At 48.0% G+C, this 24,930-nt stretch overlaps 2 non-coding genes across 2 annotated transcripts; both read left to right on the top strand.

Moving 5' to 3' along the window:
• Positions 1-3,858: 3,858 nt before the first annotated feature.
• On the top strand, positions 3,859-3,915 carry LOC138294338 (U7 small nuclear RNA). The gene has a single exon (XR_011203356.1). It is a non-coding gene; the product is annotated as a U7 small nuclear RNA (small nuclear RNA).
• Positions 3,916-24,275: 20,360 nt separating this feature from the next.
• On the top strand, positions 24,276-24,332 carry LOC138294305 (U7 small nuclear RNA). The gene has a single exon (XR_011203343.1). It is a non-coding gene; the product is annotated as a U7 small nuclear RNA (small nuclear RNA).
• Positions 24,333-24,930: the final 598 nt, after the last annotated feature.

Here is a 24,930-nt window from a genome sequence, read left to right as displayed (position 1 = left end):
AATACTTGCCTCTGTGTCTTTAATAAAATTAAGACTTTCCTTCATAAATGACTAAGAAAATCTACATTTTATATCAAGACCGGAGGCTCTTATTATGCTTATTTAAAGCAAATTAATCACAGTTGAAGAAACATTGTCAAGAGGTTTGCAATAAAATACTCTAAACACATTGTCATTTGACCAATCAGCTGATCTGAGAATGTCCTCCAAGGGGCAACCAGCCCAAGAAGACACTAGCCGGGTGGGGGTGGTGGTAGGGAAGGAGGGGATTGTACGTCAGAAAATGACGCTAGCTTGATTAGAGGCAAAACAATACCTCTAACCAGACTAGAGCCATTTCCATGCGCACAACCACCAAAAACATGACTCCTGTCTTAGGAAAGACAGGAGCCATGCCCACCAACCTAATGGCCAGCACAGGGGAGAAGTGTCCCTTGGGCTTGGCCACTGCACCCTGTGCCATGCAGGGGACCCCAAATTAGGGCCCCCAATGGCACTTTAAAAAACAACTTAAAATACTTACCAATACTTACCCTACTTACCTGGGATGGGGTCCCTGTGGTGGGGGGCGGGAGGGGGTGGTGTTTCTGGGCTTGGGGAAGACACCTGTGAACCCATTCCAAGATGTTTAGCCATGGGAATGGGTCCACACGTCCCCTAACGCCTGGTCTGACCCAGGCGTTAAATAATGCTGCAAAGTAAGCTTTGCACCATTAATTAAGTCCCTCCTCCCACCCATGCATCTTTTTAGATGGGGATAAATATGGCGCTATGGGGACAGCACCATTTTTTGGAAGTGAACGCCTACCTTGCATCTCATTGACGCAAGGTAGGTTTACGCATCCAAAAAATGGTGCTAACGCCAATATTGTGATGTTAGACGTGTCTAGCGTCAAAATATAAATATGGAGTTAGGTTTGTGCCGAATTTGCATAAAAAAAGATGCAAATTTGGCGCAAACAGAGTATAAATATGCTCCTCAGAACGTAGTCTGCTGTGTGACAATTTGTCAAGAGGCTGTCTTAATTTATTCCAGACATACGTGGCTACGTGCTCATAAGGAGACCACTCTGGAGTTTGCGTGATGGAGAAGTGTAAACATCGTTTGACCTGAAAAATCAAGAATTGTGTCATGATTATTAATATTTGCCTTTGGTGACTCTCCCAGTTCATTAAAATAAGTTTTACGCCTCTTCTCCACAGGCCCTGACCAGATCAATATGTCTGGATCATCCTTATCATTGTCGGAATCACCCATATCATCATCTGTGTCTCCTAACTGGGTTATTTCAATAGGAAACGTGTGTTTACCAGAAGTGCCAGGCTCAGAAAAGGATTGTAGAAAAGGACAGTCATTGGGTGAAACCGAATTGTGAGCCACCTGTTTTTTGGCCTTTTTCTGAACTAGTAACTGAGGAATCCTTGGCCAATAATTTTCTCATGGAAGCCTCTAATGTCTTAGAAAAATCAGATATTGAATTTGACACAGCCTTCTGTACAGAATCTTTAATAAATGTATCCAAATTATCTTTAAAGAGCTGAGCCTTTTCTTCCTCAGAAAAAATGTCCATATTTAATAAGACATATAATTATTAATAATAAGGATGAGGGCACCAAATAGTTAAAGAGAATGTCAGAGGAAAAAATTAACTGAACCGAACAGGTTAAATCAATCCAAACAAAGGGAAAGAGGTGGTCCAGAGGATGGGACACACGAACAAGGCGTGTTTAGAAATAATCCAGAAAACAGCCTGATAGAGGCTGTTGTTAGCGAGGGAAAACACTGAGTCAGAGGTCGTCAAGCAGGAAAACAAGGCAATTATAAACAGTCGGGAGGAACGCGGTCAGGCAATAAGTGGAGAAAAATCCTCACAGGCAAGCGCTGATGCAGAAGACGATAAAGCGCAGCAAATGTTAAGGAACCTTCTAAACGAGACGAAGAGCACTGAGCGCAGCGCACTCTGTCAACCGACTGCGCTCCGCTCAAAAGTATTGTGCTCAAAGTGGAAGATTGATAAAAATAGATTAATAACCACAAACTGAATAAATTACGGTAAAATACACATAAATGTCAGTGATACAATACAAAATGCACAATTATAATGAACAGTGGTAAAAAGGTAATACTAATTTGGACTTGAGCAGCAAGAAAAGAGGACTTGTTGCTCCCAGTCAAGTCATTTATATTTGGACCTTCATGTGATTAGTCGTTTTACCTTTATGACAGACAACTTTTTGTAGTTCTCCAGCTTGGAATGCTGGGAGTTATAGTTTTTATCTTGGCTGCTATTGAAATAAATACAAGAAAAAATAGCATAATAGGAGGCTCTGGATCCTGTAATAAAATTCACAATTGCGGTTGGCAACAGCACATCCTATTCGGCCCAGACGGGCTGTCATTGCCAAGTTCAAGCTTAGCCACTTCACCTAAAACAGTATTTATCAGCTGCAGAAGCGCGTGGGGAACTCTACAGCCAATGAGCAGTTTGGAATTTGTGCAGCGTTATAGGATTGGCTGAGCTGCACCAGTCTTACATCATTTTACAAACTACAAGCTCTTCTCACTCCCAGAGGGCTGCTAGAATATGTATTGTTTAGTGGTGGGTTTATTTCTTGTGCAACCCAGAAGTACTGAAACTAAAATATTAATAACGGAGATCAAAAATTAGGCTGAATTCATGGACGGTCTGTGTAAATACCGTACAGGCGATCACCATAGTGAACAGGTGTGTAGGATGTTGATTGGCCTGACACATCTTTCTTGTGTGCGCCGCCGGTTTTCTTGCAATACACAATAGTCTGGCAAAGAAATCTCCCAAAACATGCACAGTAAGTAACCACGACCTCTAGCGATTTTGCTAAGAGTTAGCTGGAGTTATTGGATAGTGGTATACAGTCCTAATACTCATCTGTAGGATGTTTGTTTGTAACCATAGGAAGTAAGTCGGTGGTCGCTGCAGTGCGACTGCAAAAACAAGCAAACCAAAGTTCCATAAAACACATAGTAAGGATAACCACTGTAAAGAGACTGTCCTTGGCAACTGCCCTGGGGTACGGATAAACATAAAAGGGGGCATGACAAATGCATGCCAGAAACAAATAGAAACAAAGCTTACCAGAGTGACAAATTAACAAGCCAATCACAAGTCTATGGACTGGCATAACGCCTACAGACTAATTAAAGCAAGGCGAGAGATAGCGCATGCGCGTTGCCTATGCTCGACCTAAAAAAATATTAACGTGAAGACGTAGGTAGGCGACAGTAGGGACTTGTAAATCTGCCCCTTTGGTGCTGGTTAGCGTTGTGACGCTAACCCAGCGCAAAGTGTAAATCTCACCCGTCATATTCTTATCTCTGGGGAGCATCATACAACAGCAGGGTCGTTTGTTTTTCTCAGGCGCCCATCGTGTTAATAGGTGACAGTCCAGGTGAAAGAGCTGAGTCCGCGAGGGGAGACTGCGGCTGAGTAACAAACTTGCAAACATCCGTGCAGTCAGCAGTAAAAGGATGCAGTACCGCAGGCTGTCACTGGCGCTCCCTGTAGAGTCTGCTTTAAGGCAGAAAGGGCACATAACGGAGGCTGTAATCAAATGCGAACCATTTCCCGCTAATGAAGTGTTTCTGGTTGGCCGCGACATCTCTCAGGATGGGCGGGGCCGCAGTCGCAAAATTTGCATATTTAACAAGTCCAACAACATTTTCGTCTTTTGTTTGAATGTCCTAAGTTTTAGTCGCTGAATTCAGTTAGTTCTGTTATAACTGCAACTCCTTCGCATTCCAACATACGTGAATATATGAAACCCGTCCTAACAGAATTCGGATTCTCTTATCTCTCAGATCAAATTGGACAGCCGATCAAATTAACATTGCTCTTTACTATTTGTCCAGTAGGCTTTTCTTAAAGAAAAGCTTTTCAGACCTTGTATAATGTAAAAAAAAGAAAGAGTTAAAGAAGTTGGACTTTTCTTGAATATGTTTTTTTTTATTTTGCAGTTTTTAAATACTAGTAATTTTTACTAATTTATTGTTGTGAAAAATCGTTGAGAAAAGGGTTTTCATTTAGTCCAATAAGTACAATGCTGTGTGCGGAGTTCTGTTTTCAGAACTAAGGGGCATATTTATACTCCGTTTGCGCCGAATTTGCGTCGTTTTTTTCGACGCAAATTCGACGCAAAACTAACTCCATATTTATACTTTGGCGTTAGACGCGTCTAGCGCCAAAGTTCATGGAGTTAGCGTCATTTTTTGGCGTGAACACCTCCCTTGCGTTAATGATATGCAAGGGAGGCGTTCCCGTCTTAAAAAATGACTCCGAGGCATGTGCGTGGTATTTATACTCCCGGGCAAAAATGACGCTCGGGAGTGGGCGGGGCAAAAAAACGCGCATTTGCGCCTCTTTTTAACACCTGGGTCAGGGCAGGCGTTAAGGGACCTGTGGGCTCTGAAGGAGCCCAGAGGTGCCCTCCCCTGCCCCCAGGGACACCCCCTGCCACCCTTGACCACCCCAGGAGAACACCCAAGGATGAAGGGACCCATCCCAGGGAAGAAAAGGTAAGTTGGGGTAAGTATTTTTATTTTTATTTTTTTGTGGCATAGGGGGGCCTGATTTGTGCCCCCCTACATGCCACTATGCCCAATGACCATGCCCAGGGGACAGAAGTCCCCTCGGCATGGCCATTGGGCAAGGGGGCATGACTCCTGTCTTTGCTAAGACAGGAGTCATGTTGATGGGGGATGGGCGTCGTAAAAAAATGGCGCAAATCGGGTTAAGACGATTTTTTTGCCTCGACCTGACTTGCACCATTTTTAGACGCCCATACACCATTTTCCCCTACGCCGGCGCTGCCTGGTGTACGTGTTTTTTTTTCACGCACACCAGGCCGCGCCGGTCGACTAACGCCGGCTAACGCCATTCTATAAATACGGCGCCCGCATGGCGCTTCAGAATGGCGTTAGCCGGCGCTAATTTTTTTGACGCTAAACTGCGTTAGCGCAGATTAGCGTCAAAAAGTATAAATACGGGCCTAAGGGGCATATTTATACTCCGTTTGCGCCGAATTTGCGTCGTTTTTTTCGACGCAAATTCAACGCAAAACTAACTCCATATTTATACTTTGGCGTTAGACGCGTCTAGCGCCAAAGTTCATGGAGTTAGCGTCATTTTTTGGCGTGAACACCTCCCTTGCGTTAATGATATGCAAGGGAGGCGTTCCCGTCTTAAAAAATGACTCCGAGGCATGTGCGTGGTATTTATACTCCCGGGCAAAAATGACGCCCGGTAGTGGGCGGGGCAAAAAACCCTGCATTTGCGCCTCTTTTTAACGCCTGGGTCAGGGCAGGCGTTAAGGGACCTGTGGGCTCTGAAGGAGCCCAGAGGTGCCCTCCCCTCTCCCCAGGGACACCCCCTGCCACCCTTGACCACCCCAGGAGGACACCCAAGGATGAAGGGACCCATCCCAGGGAAGAAAAGGTAAGTTGGGGTAAGTATTTTTTATTTATTTTTTTGAGGCATAGGGGGGCCTGATTTGTGCCCCCCTACATGCCACTATGCCCAATGACCATGCCCAGGGGACAGAAGTCCCCTGGGCATGGCCATTGGGCAAGGGGGCATGACTCCTGTCTTTGCTAAGACAGGAGTCATGTTGATGGGGGATGGGCGTCGTAAAAAAATGGCGCAAATCGGGTTAAGACGATTTTTTTGCCTCGACCTGACTTGCACCATTTTTAGACGCCCATACGCCATTTTCCCCTACGCCGGCGCTGCCTGGTGTACGTGGTTTTTTTTCACGCACACCAGGCAGCGCCGGTCGGCTAACGCCAGCTAACGCCATTCTATAAATACGGCGCCCGCATGGTGCTTCAGAATGGCGTTAGCCGGCGCTAATTTTTTTGACGCTAAACTGCGTTAGCGCAGATTAGCGTCAAAAAGTATAAATACGGGCCTAAGAATATAAATACACTGAAACAAGTTCAGCACAACGACCTAGTTAAACATAAAAATTTCACAATAAATCAACTGGCATGAAATAAATCAACTTGTAAACCGAGGATGATTAAATGACGCAAGATTATCAAGAAATTATAAAGTCTCCGCAGGGTTATAATGTCCCAGAAATTTGCGTGGAGTTTGCTGTCAGGGTACAGACTTGCACCACACCATACGAGTATACAATGGAGTACTGCAGGGGAAAAAAAACACAAAAGCAGGGGCACAAGCGGGCAAGATCGTACCAGAAAAAATCTATGCCTTTCAAGAGGCAGCTACAAAAATAGAGGAGAGCTCTGGAAGCCAATCAAGACTTTTTCAGAGTTATATAAGCAGAAACTTGGCCTGAGGCATCAGAGCGCTTTAAATGAGAATCAGGCATGGCACATTTTTGCACATTTTATGCATGGGCAAATTTAGGGGCATATTTATGAAAAGTGGCGCTGCAATTAGTGCAGTGCCACTTTTCTTGTACCCCTTAGCACCCCCTAACACCACCATGGTAGCGCCGTGTTTAAAAGACGGCGCACCATGGCAGTAGTTAGGGTGACTAGCGTCATAGTTTTTTACACTAGTCTGGCGCTTTGCAGGATTAGCATAATAAATTATGACGCTAATCCTGCAAAGCACCCAGAGGCCCTTTTTATTAATCAATGGGAGCTTCATTTTAACGCCGGCACTTAGCAGACGTTAAAAAATGCTGATAAAAATGGCACAAAGGAATGCCATAGATTTATTTGCGATATTTTTACAGCCCCCCCAACATCAGAACATCCCCCTAGCGTACATTATGCCTGCCACAGGAATAATGTGGTGCAAGGGGTTACAGAGTGGCACAATGCTAGCATTGTGCCACTTTGTAAATATGGCACAGCGTTTTTCCCCTTCCAATGCCACATTAGTGTAAAAAATTACGCTAATGTGGAGTTGGAACAGCGCAAGGCTCCATAATTCTGGCACTAAGGGGCATATTTATACTCTGATTGCGCCGGATTTTTGATGCAAATCTGGCGCAAAGTTAACTTCATATTTATACTTTGGCGCTGGACCCGTCCAACGCCAAATTTATGGAGTATTAGTCACTTTTTGTACGTGAAAACCTACCTTGCGCTAGTGACATGCAAGATAGGCGTTCCCGTGCAAAAACTGACATTAAGGCATGTGCGCCTTATTCATACTCCTGCGTCATTTTGACGCAAAGGAGGGAGCGGGCCTTAAAAAATGGCGCCCAGCCTGATTTGCGCTGTTTTTTTAACACCTGGGTCAGGGCAGGCGTTAAGGGACCTGTGGGCTCATATCCATGGTCTCCGACCATGGAAGCAGTCAACAGGTGCCATTCCCTGCACACAGGGACACTCCCTGCCACCCTCGCCCAGCCCTGGAGGATACCCATGGATGGGGGAACCCATCCTAGATAAGTGCAGGTAAGTAGAGGTAAGTAATCCTTTTTTTTTTTAAGTGGCATGGGGGGCCTATCTTGGGCCTCCCTACATGCCACTGTGCCCAATGGCCATGCCCAGGTGACAGAAGTCCCGTGGGCATGGCCATTGGGCAGGGGGGCATGACTCCTGTCTTTGCTAATACAGGAGTCATTTCCATGGGGGTTGTGCGTCAAAAAATGGCGCAAGTCAGGTTAGAGCCAAAATGTATGACTCTAACCTGACTTGCACCATTCTTTAACGCACAACCCCCATTCTTCCCTACGCCTGCGCTGCCCGGTTAGAGTCATTTATTTTGACGCTAACCAGGCCGCAGCGCCGGCTAACATCATTCCATAAATAAGGCACCCGGCTGGCGCATTGGAATGGAGTTAGCCGGCGGTAAAGTTTTTGACGCAAACTTGATCCTTTTCCCCACTTCTGAAGTTGGCATCTGTAGCTGCTAGGCCACATCTCATCCCATGACCTAGTTTCCAGGTTAAAACCTACATTCAGCCCTCCCTCTACAAAGTCACTCTCCCCTGGAAAAAACAGAAGACATCAGGAAAAGAACCACATAGCAAGAGGGGAACGGCAAAAGCAGCACACCAGCTGGGAGACACAACCATGGCTGAAGTGCATTAACTCCACACTGCAGTAGCTCTACCAGCCAGATTTTTGGGGGCGCTAATTGTCACTCGTTCGACCCCTGGTCCCCAATTTGAATCATTCCGTTCAGAGATAAAATATGTACCCATATTACTTTGACCACAGTTTATCTTCATTCAGAATGGTGTTCCTGGTGGATTAGCCTTGCTTCTTCTACCTCAAACTGATGGGAATCAATATTTGACATTTACCTATTGTGGTAGAGGCCCATTCACCTGACTCTTGCTTTTGGCTAATTTTACGGTTGGGCAGGATTACTATTTGAAATTCACATCCAAGGTACTCCAAACTTGTCCATAACTTTACAAGCATTGGAATGACTCCCTGTTTTTCTGTATGCTTGCTGCTGAATACCTGCCCTAGGATCTACTGTGTGCACTGAATTTTCATGCCCTGATGCTGACCCGTAAACACCCAAAGGGTCGAAACGTTCTTGAAAGTCCATGGCAAAAAGACTTCTTGGAATCATATTGGCTACAAGGGAGCATTGAATGAATTTGAACATTATCCATACACGCTCCTTTGGATTGATTCACAAATTGACATTTTGGCCTTTCTTGTCATTCACCATTTTTAATTGATCACACTTTATTGGGAATTTTGGTTGTAGCTTGCATCACTTGCACCACATGACCACTCACAGAGCACTATTTTGCTTGCAGACCTTTTTGTTAATTTACATCACGTCAAAAAGATATTATAACCCTCCTGAGACTTTATAATTTCTTGGTAATCTTGCATATAGGGGTATAAAAATAATTGAATGCAGATAAAGTTCTTTGAAGTTTTGTACATATATTAGGGACACTCTTAATCAGATAGGAGAAATCACTATCTCTGAATTTGGTTTAAATATTTTTTGTGATAATGTAGATTTTCTTAGTAATTTATGATGGAAAGTCTTAATTTTACTAAAGACAAGTAGGCAACCATTATGCTTTACTTTTCTTGCTTGAATTTAATAGCAGCAGTCAAAAATAAATAAATAAACTACAAATCCCATGTGCTGAAGGTTACAAGCCAATAGGAAACAAAACATAGTACGTATTTGACAACCAATCAAAATGATCTATCAAGTATAATGACGTCACTTGACTGCGAACAGCCCTCTTTTCTTGCTAGAGAAGTTAACAAGTATGAAATAAAGGCAAAATAGACAACAAAATAGCTAGGGCCATGATAAATGAAAGATGCTTATGACAAACGCTCATAAATCAAATCAAATCAAATCATTAACATTTATAAAGCGCGCTACTCACCCGTGCGGGTCTCAAGGCGCTAGGGGGAAGGGGGGTTACTGCTGCTCGAAAAGCCAGGTTTTGAGGAGTCTCCGGAATGCGGAGTGGTCCTGGGTGGTCCTGAGGCTGGCGGGGAGGGTGTTCCAGGTCTTGGCTGCCAGGAAGGAGAAGGACCTCCCACCCGCAGTGGAGCGGCGGATGCGAGGGACGGCAGCGAGCGCGAGGCCAGAGGAACAGAGGAGACGGGTGGGGGCGTAGAAGCTGAGGCGACGGTTGAGGTATTCCGGTCCCTTGTTGTGGAGGGCTTTGTGTGCGTGGGTGAGAAGTCGGAAGGTGATCCTTTTGCTGACTGGGAGCCAATGCAGGTGTCTCAGGTGTGCGGAGATGTGGCTGTTGCGGGGTACGTCGAGGATGAGGCGGGCCGAGGCGTTTTGAATACGTTGCAGGCGTTTTTGGAGTTTGGCGGTGGTCCCAGCATAGAGGGTGTTGCCGTAGTCCAGACGGCTCGTTACGAGGGTGTGGGTCACTGTTTTTCTGGTGTCGGCGGGGATCCAGCGGAAGATCTTGTGGAGCATGCGGAGGGTGAGGAAGCAGGCGGAGGACACGGCGTTGACTTGCTTGGTCATGGTGAGAAGAGGGTCCAAGATGAAGCCGAGGTTGCGGGCGTGGTCTGCGGGTGTCGGTGCGGTGCCGAGGGCCGTGGGCCACCAGGAGTCGTCCCAAGCGGACGGGGTGTTGCCGAGGATGAGGACTTCCGTTTTGTCAGAGTTCAGCTTTAGGCGGCTGAGCGTCATCCAATCTGCGACGTCCTTCATGCCCTCTTGTAGGTTGGTCTTGGTGCTGGCGGGGTCCTTGGTGAGGGAGAGTATAAGTTGGGTGTCGTCGGCGTAGGATGTGATGATGATGATGTGCTTGCGTACGATGTCGGCGAGGGGGCTCATGTAGACATTGAAGAGTGTCGGGCTGAGCGATGATCCTTGAGGTACGCCGCAGATGATCTCGGTGGGGTCTGAGCGAAACGGTGGGAGGTAAACTCTTTGAGATCGGTTTGAGAGGAAGGAGGCGATCCAGTCCAGGGCCTGGCCTTGGATCCCGGTGGAGCGGAGGCGGGTAATTAGGGTGCGGTGACAGACGGTGTCGAAGGCAGCCGAGAGGTCGAGGAGGATGAGGGCGACTGTTTCACCGTTGTCCATCAGGGTTCTGATGTCGTCTGTGACTGAGATGAGGGCGGTTTCAGTGCTGTGGTTGGTTTGGAATCTGGTTTGTGAAGGGTCGAGTAGGTTGTTGTCTTCCAGGAAGGTGGTCAGCTGTTTGTTGACGGTCTTCTCTATTACCTTGGTGGGGAAGGGGAGGAGCGAGATGGGGCGGAAGTTTTTCAGGTCGCTCGGGTCAGCCGTAGGTTTCTTTAGAAGGCCGTTGACTTCGGCGTGTTTCCAGCATTCGGGGAAGGTAGCAGAAGAAAATGAAGAGTTGATGACGGCCTGGAGGTGCGGGGCGATGATGTCGTCGGCTTTATTGAAGATGAAGTGAGGGCAGGGGCCCGATGGGGAGCCGGAGTGGATAGAGTTCATGGTGGTTTTGGTTTCTTCAGTGTTGATGTGGGTCCAGTCGTTGAGGGTGATGGTCGGGGGTGTGGGTTCGGTGATACTTGGTTGGGTCTGGTGTCCGAAGCTGTCGTGGAGGTCGCTGATCTTGCGATGGAAGAAGGTGGTGAGGGAGTTGCACAAGTCTTGTGAGGGCGTGACGGCGTTGGCGTTGGCGTTGGGGTTGGAGAACTCTTTTACGATGCTAAAAAGTTTCCTGCTGTTGTGGCTGTTTTTGTCCAGTCTGTCGGTGAAAAAGTTCCTTTTGGCAGCGCGGATCAGGTGGTGGTGTTCGCGGGTTGCGTTTTTGAGGGCGGTCATGGTGTCGGCGGTTTGGTCCTTGCGCCAGGCATTCTCGAGGGCGCGACAAGTTTTCTTCGATTCTTTAAGGGTGTCAGAGAACCAGAGAAGTTTTTTTGGTGATGGCCTGTTGATGCGTGCGTCTGAGGGGAGCAAGGTTGTCTGCGCAGTTGGAGATCCAGTTCGAGAGGCTGAGGGCTGCGTCGTTGGGGTCGGTGGTGAGGGTGGGTTGGTTGACGGCGAGTGCGGAGAGGAGTTGCTCTTCGGGGATTTTGTTCCACTGTCGACGAGGGATGGGTTGAGTGCGGAGGTGGCGGGTCTTGCATCGGAATGTGAAATGGACACAGCTGTGGTCGGTCCAGTGTAGAGCGGAGGTGTGGCTAAAGAAGACGTGTTTTCTGGCGGAGAAGATAGGGTGAAGCGTGTGTCCGGCGATGTGTGTGGCGGTGTTCACCAGTTGCTTGAAGCCAAGGTTGGCAAGGTTGTCGAGCAGGGCGGTGGTGTTGGGGTTGTTGTTTTGTTCCAGATGGAAGTTGAGGTCGCCTAGGAGGATGTAGTCCGGCGAGGCGAGGGCGTGCGGGGAGATGAAGTCGGCGATGGAGTCGCTGAAAGGGGCGCGCGGTCCGGGGGGACGGTAGACGAGGGATCCTCTGAGGGTGGTCCTGGAGTCGGTGCGAATCTGAAAATGCAGATGTTCAGCGGCGAGAGGGGTGTCTTCGGTGGAGGTGGTGACGCTGATGGAGTCTTTGAAGACGAAGGCGATACCTCCTCCTACTTGGTTGGTGCGGTCTTTTCTGGAGATCTTGTACCCTTCGGGGATGGCAGTGGCGATGTCTGGGGCCGAAGAGGCGTTCATCCAGGTCTCCGTGATGAAGGCGACGTCCGGTGCTGTGGAGTCCAGGAGGTCCCAGAGTTCAACAGCGTGCTTGTTGACAGAACGAGCATTGACCAGGATGCACTTGAGGTGGTTGATGGCGTGTGGGCTGGTGGTTGTGGTACTTGCGTGGTTGAAGATGCGTTTGCAGGCGGAGGGTCCATGGGTGCGTTTGGGGTAGGCTTGGAAGCAGGTGTTGGAGCGCCCTGGGTTGAGGGCATGGAGGGTGGTGGGGTCGTAGCGGATCAGCGGGCTTGGGAGAGCTGGAGACCAGGGGTCGTGGCGCTGGGCGCGGGCCAGGCGTGGACGGGCGCAGACGGGCTTGCCTCTGGCGCGCCCGCTGCACGCGGTCGCGCAGCGGCCGACATAAGAGGGAGGAGGGAGGAGGGGTCAGCTGGGGGCGAATGGGTGCTGGGGGCGTGCAGGAGGTCGCGGCGGGAAACGCGAGGGAGGGGGGGACAGGTAGAGTGAGAAGAGCTGGGGGAGGGGGGTTTAAGGGTGGAGGGGGGTGAGTGTTAGGAGGTTTAGGAGATTAGGGGGAGAGATAGGAGTAGGGTTGGGAAGATAGGGGAGGGGGGGTTGTAGAGGTGGGTGAGGGTGAGAGGTAGAGTGAGAGGATAGGAAGATAGGTAACAGAGGGAGTGGCGGGAAGGGGGGAAAGATAGAGAAATAGATAGATGGAGAAATAGGTGGAGAGATAGAAAAATAGGTAGATAGGAGGAGGTGGTGGTGAGTGAGGGAGTTAGATAGTGAGATAGAGAGATAGGTAGATTGGTAGATAGGAGGAGTGAGGGAGGCAGATAGCGAACGGGGTAGATAGGGGTGATAGAGAGGGGGAGGCGAGTGAGGGAGGGGGATGAGGCAGGAGCAGGAGGGCAGGCGCAGGAAGAAACAGAAGACAGAGGACGGAGAAAGCAGAAGACAGAAGAACATAAGAACATAAGACAGAAGACGAAGAAGCAGGAGACAGAAGATCACAGAAGAAGATACAGAAGACAGAAGACCACAGAAGAAGATGAAGAAGAGGAGAGGCGACAGGAGAGGCTGAGAAGCACACAGAAGAAGAGAGAAGACGGGGAAAAGAAGAAGAGTACAGAAGAAGATTACAGAAGAGGAGCGAGGAGGAAGAACAGAGAGGAAGAAAAGAAGCAGGAGCAGGAGAGAGGGTGAGTAGCACGGGGCAGGGTGAGGGGCTGGGCGGGGCACTTACTGTGAGGTGGGTCTCAGGAACCTGGAGGAGCTGCAGCGGCAGGGGGAGCGACCTACCCTTGGGTCACTACCACTGTCGCGCAGCGGCCGCCATAAGAGGGAGGAGGGGGGGAGTCAGCTGGGGGCAAATGGGAGCTGGGGGGCGGGGGCGTGCAGGAGGTCGCGGCGGGAAAGCGCGAGGGAGGGGGGACAGGTAGAGTGAGAAGAGCTGGGTGAGGGGGGTTTAAGGGTGGAGGGGGGTGAGTGTTAGGAGGTTTAGGAGATTAGGGGGAGAGATAGGAGTAGGGTTGGGAAGATAGGGGAGGGGGTGTTGTAGAGGTGGGTGAGGGTGAGAGGTAGAGTGAGAGGATAGGAAGATAGGTAACAGAGGGGGTGGCGGGAAGGAGGGGAAGATAGAGAAATAGACAGATGGAGAAATAGGTGCAGAGATAGAAAAATAGGTAGATAGGAGGAGGTGGTGAGTGAGGGAGTTAGATAGTGAGATAGAGAGATAGGTAGATTGGTAGATAGGAGGAGTGAGGGAGGCAGATAGCGAACGGGGTAGATAGGGGTCAGGAAACGGTAACTAGTCTGGAGGAATGGAAGCAACTGGAGTCCCAAGAAGGTTTGGAGAAGGACCGTCAACATATCTGAATCCAGAAGAACTGACAGCAGAATTATGAGTGAGGAAGGTTGAGAAGGAGTCGGAGCCGCTGTCAGGGTGGGAAAAAAAACAAGAGGTTAAAAACATTGTGGTGGGGTAATACTCGCCTCTGTGTCTTTAATAAAATTAAGACTTTCCTTCATAAATGACTAAGAAAATCTACATTTTATATCAAGACCGGAGGCTCTTATTATGCCTATTTAAGGCAAATTAATCACAGTTGAAGAAACATTGTCAAGAGGTTTGCAATAAAATACTCTAAACACATTGTCATTTGACCAATCATTTGATCTGAGAATGTCCTCCAAGGGGGAACCAGCCCAATAAGGCACTAGCCGGATGGGGGTGGTGGTAGGGAAGGAGGGGATTGTACGTCAGAAAATGACGCTAGCTTGATTAGAGGCAAAACAATACCTCTAACCAGACTAGAGCCATTTCCATGCGCACAACCACCAAAAACATGACTCCTGTCTTAGGAAAGACAGGAGCCATGCCCACCAACCTAATGGCCAGCACAGGGGAGAAGTGTCCCCTGGGCATGGCCACTGCACCCTGTGCCATGCAGGGGACCCCAAATTAGGGCCCCCAGTGGCACTTTAAAAAACAACTTAAACTACTTACCAATACTTACCCTACTTACCTGGGATGGGGTCCCTGTGGTGGGGGGGTGGTGGTGTTTCTGGGCTTGGGGAGGACACCTGTGAACCCATTCCAAGATGTTTAGCCATGGGAATGGGTCCACAGGTCCCCTAACGCCTGGTCTGACCCAGGCCTTAAATAATGCTGCAAAGTAAGCTTTGGACCATTATTGAGTCCCTCCTCCCACCCATGCATCTTTTTAGATGGGGGATAAATATGGCGCTATGGGGACAGCACCATTTTTTGGAAGTGAACGCCTACCTTGCATCTCATTGACGCAAGGTAGGTTTACGCATCTAAAAAATGGTGCTAACGCCAATATGGTGATGTTAGACGTGTCTAGCGTCAAAATATAAATATGGAGTTAGGTTTGTGCCGAATTTGCATAAAAAAAGATGCAAATTTGGCGCAAACAGAGTATAAATATGCTCCTCAGAACGTATTCTGCTGTGTGACAATTTGTCAAGAGGCTGTCTTAATTTATTCCAGACATACGTGGCTACGTGCTCATAAGGAGACCACTCTGGAGTTTGCGTGATGGAGAAGTGTAAACATCGTTTGACCCGAAAAATCAAGAATTGTGTCAGTATTATTAATATTTGCCTTTGGTGACTCTCCCAATTCATTAAAATAAGTTTTACGCCTCTTCTCCACAGGCCCTGACCAGATCAATATGTCTGGATCATCCTTATCATTGTCGGAATCACCCATATCATCATCTGTGTCTCCTAACTGAGTTATGTCAACCGACTGTGCTGCGCTCAAAAGTATTGTGCTCAAAGTGGAAGATTGATAAAAATAATTTAATAACCACAAACTGAGTAAATTACAGTAAAATACATATAAATGTCAGTGATACAATACAAAATGCACAATTATAATGAACAGTGGTAAAAAGGTAATAGTAATTTGGACTTGAGCAGCAAGAAAAGAGGATTTGTTGCTCCCAGTCAAGTCATTTATATTTGGACCTTCATGTGATTAGTCGTTTACCTTTATGACAGACAACTTTTTGTAGTTCTCCAGCTTGGAATGCTGGGAGTTATAGTTTTTATCTTGGCTGCTATTGAAATAAATACAAGAAAAAATAGCATAATAGGAGGCTCTGGATCCTGTAATAAAATTCACAATTGCGGTTAGCAACAGCACATCCTGTTCGGCCCAGACGGGCTGTCATTGCCAAGTTCGAGCTTAGCCACTTCACCTAAAACAGTATTTATCAGCTGCAGAAGCGTGTGGAGAACTCTACAGCCAATGAGCAGTTTGGAATTTGTGCAGCGTTATAGGATTGGCTGAGCTGCACCAATCTTACATCATTTTACAAACTACAAGCTCTTCTCACTCCCAGAGGGCTGCTAGAATATGCATTGTTTAGTGGTGGGTTTATTTCTTGTGCAACCCAGAAGTACTGAAACTAAAATATTAATAACGGACATCACAAATTAGGCTGAATTCATGGACGGTCTGTGTAAATACCGTACAGGCGATCACCATAGTGCACAGGCGTGTAGTATGTCGATCGGGCATAACAGTGAACAGACCACAAAACTCGTTTTTCCAAGGGGTAAAAGGTCGCTTTAATAGAACAGTTCTGGCAAAAACACATAACCTTGGCATAAAGCCTCACAAAACTACGGAAACCTCACTAATACATCAATTTCCTCCTATCCCCTCCCCCTCCCTCTAAATAACCCATTCAACACTACCCCTTATCCCATCCCACCTTGACCTGACCTACCCATTACCCATCCCTTCTAAAATTACCCTTGCCTGTGTAAATTCCCTGTCCACTCATCTTTATATCGATCCCCTTCCCCACCCGAAATGCTTATTGACCAAAAACCCCCGCAGCCAGACCTGACTACCAGCTGCAAAAATAATAAAAAACAACCCCCCCACACCCTTCCAACAACCAAAATGCCCTGTGGCCCCATACAGACCTGCCCTTTTAAAGTTAACCTTAGGACACAAACGTACCTTCAAAACCCAGAGAGCTAAATGAATAAAAAAACGTAACCACCCCCAAACCCTAAAAAAGAAAAACCCTGCCCAATATAAAAGAAACCCAAGTACTCGGGAGGGCTCGAGGACAACACGCCTACTGGGTGTGACAACGGCTAAAGAGGCCGCCCACACCCTGCCCCTGCCATTTATCGTCCCTGCCCTATTCCCGCCCCATCTTGCACCTACAACTAATCATAAAACTCGGGGTGTGGACTGTACCACTGACACCCGATAAGCCCGGGGGGAGACCGGGCAAGCCCTCTGCTCCCCCCAGGCCCCCATCGGGCATAACAGTGAACAGACCACAAAACTCGTTTTTCCAAGGGGTAAAAGCCTGCTTTAATAGAACAGCTCTGGCAAAAACACATAACCTTGGCATAAAGCCTCACAAAACTACATAAACCTCACTAATACATCAATTTCCTCCTATCCCCTCAGCCTCCCTCTAAATAACCCATTCAACACTACCCCTTATCCCATCCCACCTTGACCTGACCTACCCATTACCCATCCCTTCTAAAATTACCCTTGCCTGTATAAATTCCCTGTCCACTCATCTTTATATCGATCCCCTTCCCCACCCGAAATGCTTATTGACCAAAAACCCCCGCCACACAGGAAAACCCGGTAGGCGTTTTCCTGCCCCACCCAACCCCTTCTATCTATCCCATAGTTTCTCCCCCAACAAGTCAGCAATAACCAAACGCAACTCTAACAAATAATGTTCGTTGCCCAAAAAAGATAGATGGACCCCATCCTGTCGGAAAAGCCCTACCTCCGAGCCAATGATGTGGTCATGACTTAAAACAGAAAAACCATGCAACCTACAAAAAGTTTTCATCTCCCTATTCACTTTCCTACGCTGTTTTTCAATACCCTTAAAGGAATTAGCCCCCCTCCAAACCCTCCTAGGCACCAAGCTAGTCCAGACAATGTGTGTTCCCGACCACCTCTCCTTAATCCTTAACAAATCCATCTTCATCGTCTTGAATAAACCAATACCCGAAAGTGCAACTAAATCATTCTCATCTAAATGAATGATCAGTAAATCAGGGCAAACCCCCTGCCTCAACCTCTGCGAAAGAACATACAATAATTCTCCCCACCTCATCCTACTCTTACCCACCCAACTAACTTTAATCCTTATCCCATCCAAACCCAATTGGCGACCAAAATGCCTCGTAGTTGCCTGCTTCTCTGCCCAGCGAACAAATGAATGCCCGACGATCCAAACCGCACATACTCCGTCCGGGTCCCCAACACAACCTATAAAGAAAAAAGATGTTATATTCCAACAAACCCATTATCCCAACCAGAAAGAAAAGCCAAAAGCCAACAGCAGAGTACAGAAAGGGAAAGTAAAATTTGATGGATAGACATAGGAATAGAAAAAAAAGACAGCCTATAAGCCCTTTAAGAAACCCACAGAAAACCCCCACTACTTAAACATCCTAACGTAACGTTGAAAACACTGTGATCTCCACCTACCCAAATCCTGAATTACCTGATCACTCCTCCCCAACCTTCTTGCTTCTGTCGCCGCCCCAATTCTAAAAGAATGAGTCCCATAGCATCTCGGATCTAAGCCCAACCTCCTAATGCACATTTTCAACACAGCCAAAACCTGGGACGCTGTTAAAGAAGAGCCATCCTGATGTAAAAATACCAACCTTGCAGACTACGGCAGTTTACCTGCAAAAACCCTCCACAGCCCAACCGGACAGTCTTGTGAACCGGTGTGTCGTAAAACCACCTCCTGACTCCTACCCAACTGATCCACCTTTGATTTACCCAACCAAATAACAATGTCCCCACCACTTACCTGTACATTCGAAAGCAATAAACCCTCTCTCCCCTTCAAGCCCTGCAACTCTGAAATGCGAAGAGCCCCATGAAATAGCCAAGCCATACATAACGATAACAAACAAACCTCCCAATCAGAAAAACAAACCTCCTCCAATGCCTGCAAAATGGCCCGTAGAAGCTGTGATGTAATCGGCCGTCTTCTATCCCACCTTGCACCCCCGACCTAGCCCAACCTGCTAAAATCCGCCTACAAATTTCCCCTTCTACTGGATCATAACCCCAAAAATACTTACCGTAAAATGAGATCCCTGCCAACTTACCCACAATCGTAACAGCAGACAAACCTTTATCGATGAGATGCATAATAAATCGAACCGCCTCATCTCTTCTCCTAATAATGACATCACTCCCCCCAACCATTTTCACTGCACCTGCATTCAAGAATTCCAACCAGGCCTGACAATCACTCTTCCTCGTTGACGGAGCTATAGACTGTTGTACCAGCTCCAACATCCTCAATCTCCTATCTCCCACAACTCCCCCGGTACGAAAGTTTTCTGCAAATCCGCTCCCGGTGCCAGACCACGGAACCTCTGTCACTGAAAACGAGATAGGGCATCAGCAATATCATTATTAATGCCTGGAATGTATTTTGCCTTAAACATTACATTGAATATCAAACAATGCAACAAGAAAATTTGCAATAACTTCAGCACTCTCTCATCTTTCGCTTTCTTCGAATTAACCAATGCCTCAACCGTCTGATTGTCCACATTAAACACCACATTCCGATTAGCCAAATAAGAGCCCCAAACAACCAGAGCAACCACCAATGGAAAAAAACTCCAGAAAAGCAATACTATGCTTTGCCTCCTTCCACCTGACTGGCCAAGCCTCCGCCACCCAATGTCCAACCCAAAACAGCCCGAAACCATTCGCTCCAGACGCATCTGAAAATATCTCAACCTGCCAAAACCAATCAGAATCCTCCACCAACATAGACACACCATTGAACTCCTGCAAAAAACAAATCCACATTTTCAAATCTTCTCTGACTTGAGCCTTGACCCGAACATGATGATGCGGCAAAATCGCACCCCTCATTGCAAAACCAAGCCTCCTACAAAAAGCTCTACCAACTCTCACTACCTTACAAGCAAAATTCAAATGGCCCAGTAAAGCCTGAGCTTGCCGCAATTCCAACTTATGTTTTTTGACAGTATCCTCCAACAACAAAATCAACTGCTGCACCTTCTCTTGAGGTAACCTCACCTCCATCCTCACTGAATCGAGCTCAATGCCTAGAAAACTAATACATGTCGATGGGCCTTCTGTCTTCTCCTTCGCCAGTGGAACACCAAACTCCGACATCAACTTCTCAAATTCTAACAGCGACCTGCCACATGAACCTGACTCCGCCCTTCCCACAAAAAATAAATCATCTAAATAATGAGTCACCAACCTATCACCCTTCTGATACCGGAAATACTACTGCAAAAAGGTGCTAAACATTTCGAACAATGAACAAGAAACCGAACAACCCATTGGCAGCAGCCGATCAACATATATTGCGCCCCCAAACTGGATGCCCAACAAAGAAAAATCCTCTGGATACACGGGCAATAATCGAAACGCCGACTGAATGTCTGATTTTGCCATCTCTGCACCCCGACCACATCTCCTCACCAAAGCAACGGCTTCATCCACAGACGCATAATGCACAACAGTGTCCTCAACAGCAATGAAATCATTAACCGAACAACCCGCCGGCCAAGACAAATGATGTATCAGTCGAAATTCACCTGCCTGTTTCTTAGGGAAAACTCCAAGGGGTGAAATCGTCAAATTAGACAAAGGCCACTCCAAAAAGGGGCCCACAATTCTCCCCAAGTCCAATTCCTTCCTCAACTTAGCCTTAATCACCTCCGGGTAACTTCTCACAGATTTCAAGTTATTAGCCCACCTGCGCACTCTAGGACCTTGATAACATAAACGAAAACCCTCCTTGAAACCATACAGCAACACTTTTGCTTCCTCAACCTGAGGATAAAACTGTAACCAATGTGAAAGGACCTCCCAATCAATAGGTGTAGGGCCCTTTTCCAACAACATGCTGCATCTGACCCCTACCCCTCTCACCACCTCTGGATTGTTGCCCTTGCCAACCCCACTGCATGCCTCCGAAACACTGAGATGCTCAGTGCCTGCCACCGCAATGGGAGCAATCATGTCTAAATCTGTAAGGCTGCCTGTTACAGAACCCACTGTTGAATGCACAGCAAGACCCATTCCCCTGCAACTGACTTCGCTGTCCAAACCCCACCCCAAAATGGGTGGGACGCCCCTGAAAGGGCTTATATTGCACCGGCAAACCACTGGCTGTATGCGTGGTAGGAGCATACCTGGCCGTCCTTAACCACTGCATCCACAGCTCATTGTCTGTTTCGCCCCAGATCTTGGATGGGTCCATAGCCTTTCTTGCACGGAATTCCTCATCGTAACGAAACCAACCAAAACCACCATAATCCATTTGTGCCTGACGCACCACATCCATGTACTTAAACAAAGCCACACAAGAATCCACATGACGCTCGCAATAAACACTCACATAGATTAGAAAGGCTGATGTCCAATTCTCAATATTCGTAGGCACCCTAGGCCTCCTAGCTAACTCCCATTCTTCCTCTTTTGACCCTTCCTTTGCCTGAACTTCTCTATGCAATAATTTAAATACGTCCACAAATTCACCCTTCCAGATCTTCTCCTTTAGACTCTGAGTGAGATGCACCCCCAAAGGCATCGCCACTCCCATATAAGGCAATTTTTTACCCTTAACCGTTCCTCCTGAGCTTACAACCCCAACGCTTTTAACAGAATCTTGTAACTCCTCTTTCCGTACACCACCAACAACCATATCCACAGCCACCTCCGACTTACCTGCCCCAGTGCCAGCAACCGAATCCACCTGTATTGATACGTCAACCCCACCCTTTCGTGATATGAGCCCCCCAATAGCACTCCCAACGCTCATACCAATCCCCATCCCAACCTCACCTCTTGGTAAATTGCCAGCCATTTCCTGGTGACGATTTCCAGAGCGATCGCCCCGGACCATCTCTGGAACCGCTGGGGTCGCTTCCTTAACCACAAAATATGATACAGGAATAGCTCGTTCTTCAACATCTTCTTCGTAGTCCAGCCATTCTTCATCCTGACTTTCAAACCTTGCCCCAGCGCCCCGGCTAGCGGAAGGCTGCTCATCAAAAACTGAGCCCGCACCGTGACCCAGTGAACCAGGCGCAACTGATTCCCTCGCTGCCGGGTAAACCGCTCTGGATTTAACCCTCCCTTCCTTCCGGTGTACTAAAGGTGCCCTGACCTTTACTGGCAAACTCTGACCACCTGAAGGCTGCCCAGCCTCCCGATGCACCGTCACCTCACTCAGTCCGCCCGGAAACCGAGGAGCGTCACACCCAGCACCATCCTCCTCAACACCTGGTTGCCAAAAATCCATTAAGACTTGAGCCATAGCCCTACAACCACCTTTACTTGTCTGGCCACAAACCCTACCCCTAATAATCACACCATCCTGATCTACAAGCTCCACCTGCTCACCCAACTTCAAAACAGATTGGGAACCAAAACTCCCATCCATAATCTCCCTACACAAAACCCTATCTAAACTTTGTTTCCGTAACACACCCTTACCAGCCCCCCCATCAAACTGACCAACAGACTGCAAAGCAACATCAACATCACCTAAACTGAAGCCATCTTGCCTCTCCTGCTCCTCATCAGAGATTTTTATAACCTCCTCGCAAAATTCCTCGCGTGCCGCCATTTTTTTTTTACTGCTGCCAACGGTCTTTCTTCTAAGGAAGCCGGAAAAGGAATAGTCCTCCCGGCTGGCGCCGCCATTTTAAGAGTGCCTCCCAACACTCTTTCCTCTAAAATGGCCACCGAGACTCCAAAATAGTTTCCCGCGGCAATTGGGCTTGTTTAACTGCCCGTCTGCCATGCGCCACATCCGATGCGCGCGCTTAACAGCTGCGCCCCCTGCCTCTCAACGCCCGCCACCGCACCCAACCGCCCCACCCCTCTCCCCCCAGCAGCCACTCTCTGAGCCAGAGAGACGCCGGAACGCCTCGAGCAGCGCCCGGCACCACGCTAACGTGCCACAAACTCCTCATTCGACCCTGATGCCTGAGACAACAAATCCCAGAGCCCCTCAGGTGAGCGCGTGACCTTGCCGCCTTCCACACTTTTACTTTTAAATTTTGTACATTTTTTAGGAGGCGATGAGCACGCGATCACCGCGGCGCTCACACCCCCTGAAGAAAGCCTTTCAGGCCTCTTCAAACCCACCCAGGCCTCCTCAAGAACCCCTTCGTTTATCAAGTCCTCTCTACACTCATCTTGCAACGTCTTGAGGGCCTGGACTACTTTATTGGGCTCCGTATCAATTCCACTTAACAACCACCAACTACAACCTAGCTCCTCCCAGCAAAACGAACAACACCCTAGACTTCAAGAAAAGCCTAATCCACACTAATCCACTACAATCACAGCTCCTCCCAACTGAAACGCCTTAAAACCTTAAGGAACGCCTACTACCAAAGCCTACCCTTTGACGCACGAGGACAACACGCCTACTGGGTGTGACAACGGCCAAAGAGGCCGCCCACACCCTGCCCCTGCCTTTTATCCCCCTGCCCTATTCCTGCCCCATCCTGCACCTAAAACCAATCATAAAACTCGGGGTGTGGACTGTACCACTGACGCCCGATAAGCCCGGGGGGAGACCGGGCAGCCCTCTGCTCCCCACAAGCCCCCATTGGCCTGACACATCTTTCTTGTGTGCGACGCGGGTTTTCTTGCAATACACAATAGTCTGGCAAAGAAATCTCCCAAAACATGCACAGTAAGTAACCACGACCTCTAGCGATTTTGCTAAGAGTTAGCTGGAGTTATTGGATAGTGGTATACAGTCCTAATACTCATCTGTAGGATGTTTGTTTGCAACCATAGGAAGTAAGTCGGTGGCCGCTGCAGTGCGACTGCAAAAACAAGCAAAAAAAAGTTCCATAAAACACATAGTAAGGATAACCACTGTAAAGAGACTGTCCTTGGCAGCTGCCATGGGGTACGGATAAACATAAAAGGGGGCATGACAAATGCATGCCAGAAACAAATAGAAACCAAGCTTACCAGAGTGACAAATTAACAAGCCAATCACAAGTCTATGGACTGGCATAACGCCCACAGACTAATTAAAGCAAGGCGAGAGATAGCGCATGCGCGTTGCCTATGCTCGACCTAAAAAAATAATAACGTGAAGACGTAGCTAGGCGACGGTAGGAACTTGTAAATCTGCCCTTTGGTGCCGGTTAGCGTTGTGACGCTAACCCAGCGCAAAGTGTAAATCTCACCCGTCATATTCTTGTCTCTGGGAATCATCATACAACAGCAAGGTCGTTTGTTTTTGTCAGGCGCCCATCGTGTTAATAGGTTACAGTCCAGGTGAAAGAGCTGAGTCCGCGAGGGGAGACCGCGGCTGAGTAACAAACTTGCAAACATCCGTGCAGTCAGAGGATGCAGTACCGCACGCTGTCACTGGGGGTCCCTAGGTTGTAATCAAACTCGAACCATTTCCCGCTAATGAAGTGTTTCTGGTTGGCCGTGACATCTCTCAGGACGGGTGGGGCCGCAGTCGCAAAATTTGCATATTCAACAAGTCCAACAACATTTTCGTCTTTTGTTTGAATGTCCTAAGTTTTAGTCGCTGAATTCAGTTAATTCTGTTATAAGTGCAACTCCTTCGCATTCCAACATACGTGAATATATGAAAAACGTCCTAACAGAATTCGTATTCTCTTAACTCTCCGATCAAATTGGACAGCCTATCAAATTAACATTGCTCTTTACTATTTGTCCAGTAGGCTTTTCTTATAGAAAAGCTCTAACCCCTTCTGTGCCCAGGACGTAATGGTTACGTCCTGAGGCACAGTGCTGCTGTGCCCAGGACGTAACCATTACGTCCTGTGCACAGAGCCCAGAGGGAGCGCTCTCGCTCCCTCTGAGGGGTTCCCCCACACCCCCCCAAGTCAGGGATGGAAGGGGAAGCCCTTCCCCTCCCACCCCCGTTCCCCCCAACCCCCCCTGTGACGTCAGCGCGCGCTGATTAGTCACAGGGTCTCCCCCATCGCGCTGGAAGCAGAGCTTCCAGCGCGATTGAAAAAGAAATGCTTTTGCATTTCTTTTTCAATCCCATGGGGGAGGCCCCGAGAGGCTTCAAAGGGAAGGAAATGTATTTCCTTCCCTTTGAAGTCTCTCACAGGTTTCAAAAGCCGGATTGCTTGCAATCCGGCTTTTGAAACCCCACTAGACACCAGGGATTTTTTTTTTTTTTCAGTGAAATTGGCAAAAGGGAGCGACCCCTTGGGCAAGGGTCGCTCCCGGGGGGGGCATTTTTTTAGGAAGGCCTTTTCTGCCCCCCCTGGGGACAGATCGGCCTATTATTAGGCCGATCTGCCCCCAGGGGGGGCAGAAACCTCTAGGCA

Source organism: Pleurodeles waltl, chromosome 4_2 (genome assembly GCF_031143425.1).
Source record: "Pleurodeles waltl isolate 20211129_DDA chromosome 4_2, aPleWal1.hap1.20221129, whole genome shotgun sequence".
NCBI lineage: Eukaryota > Metazoa > Chordata > Amphibia > Caudata > Salamandridae > Pleurodeles > Pleurodeles waltl.
The sequence above is the reverse complement of the archived record's forward strand: the minus strand, read 5'-3'. Positions and strand labels throughout refer to the sequence as shown.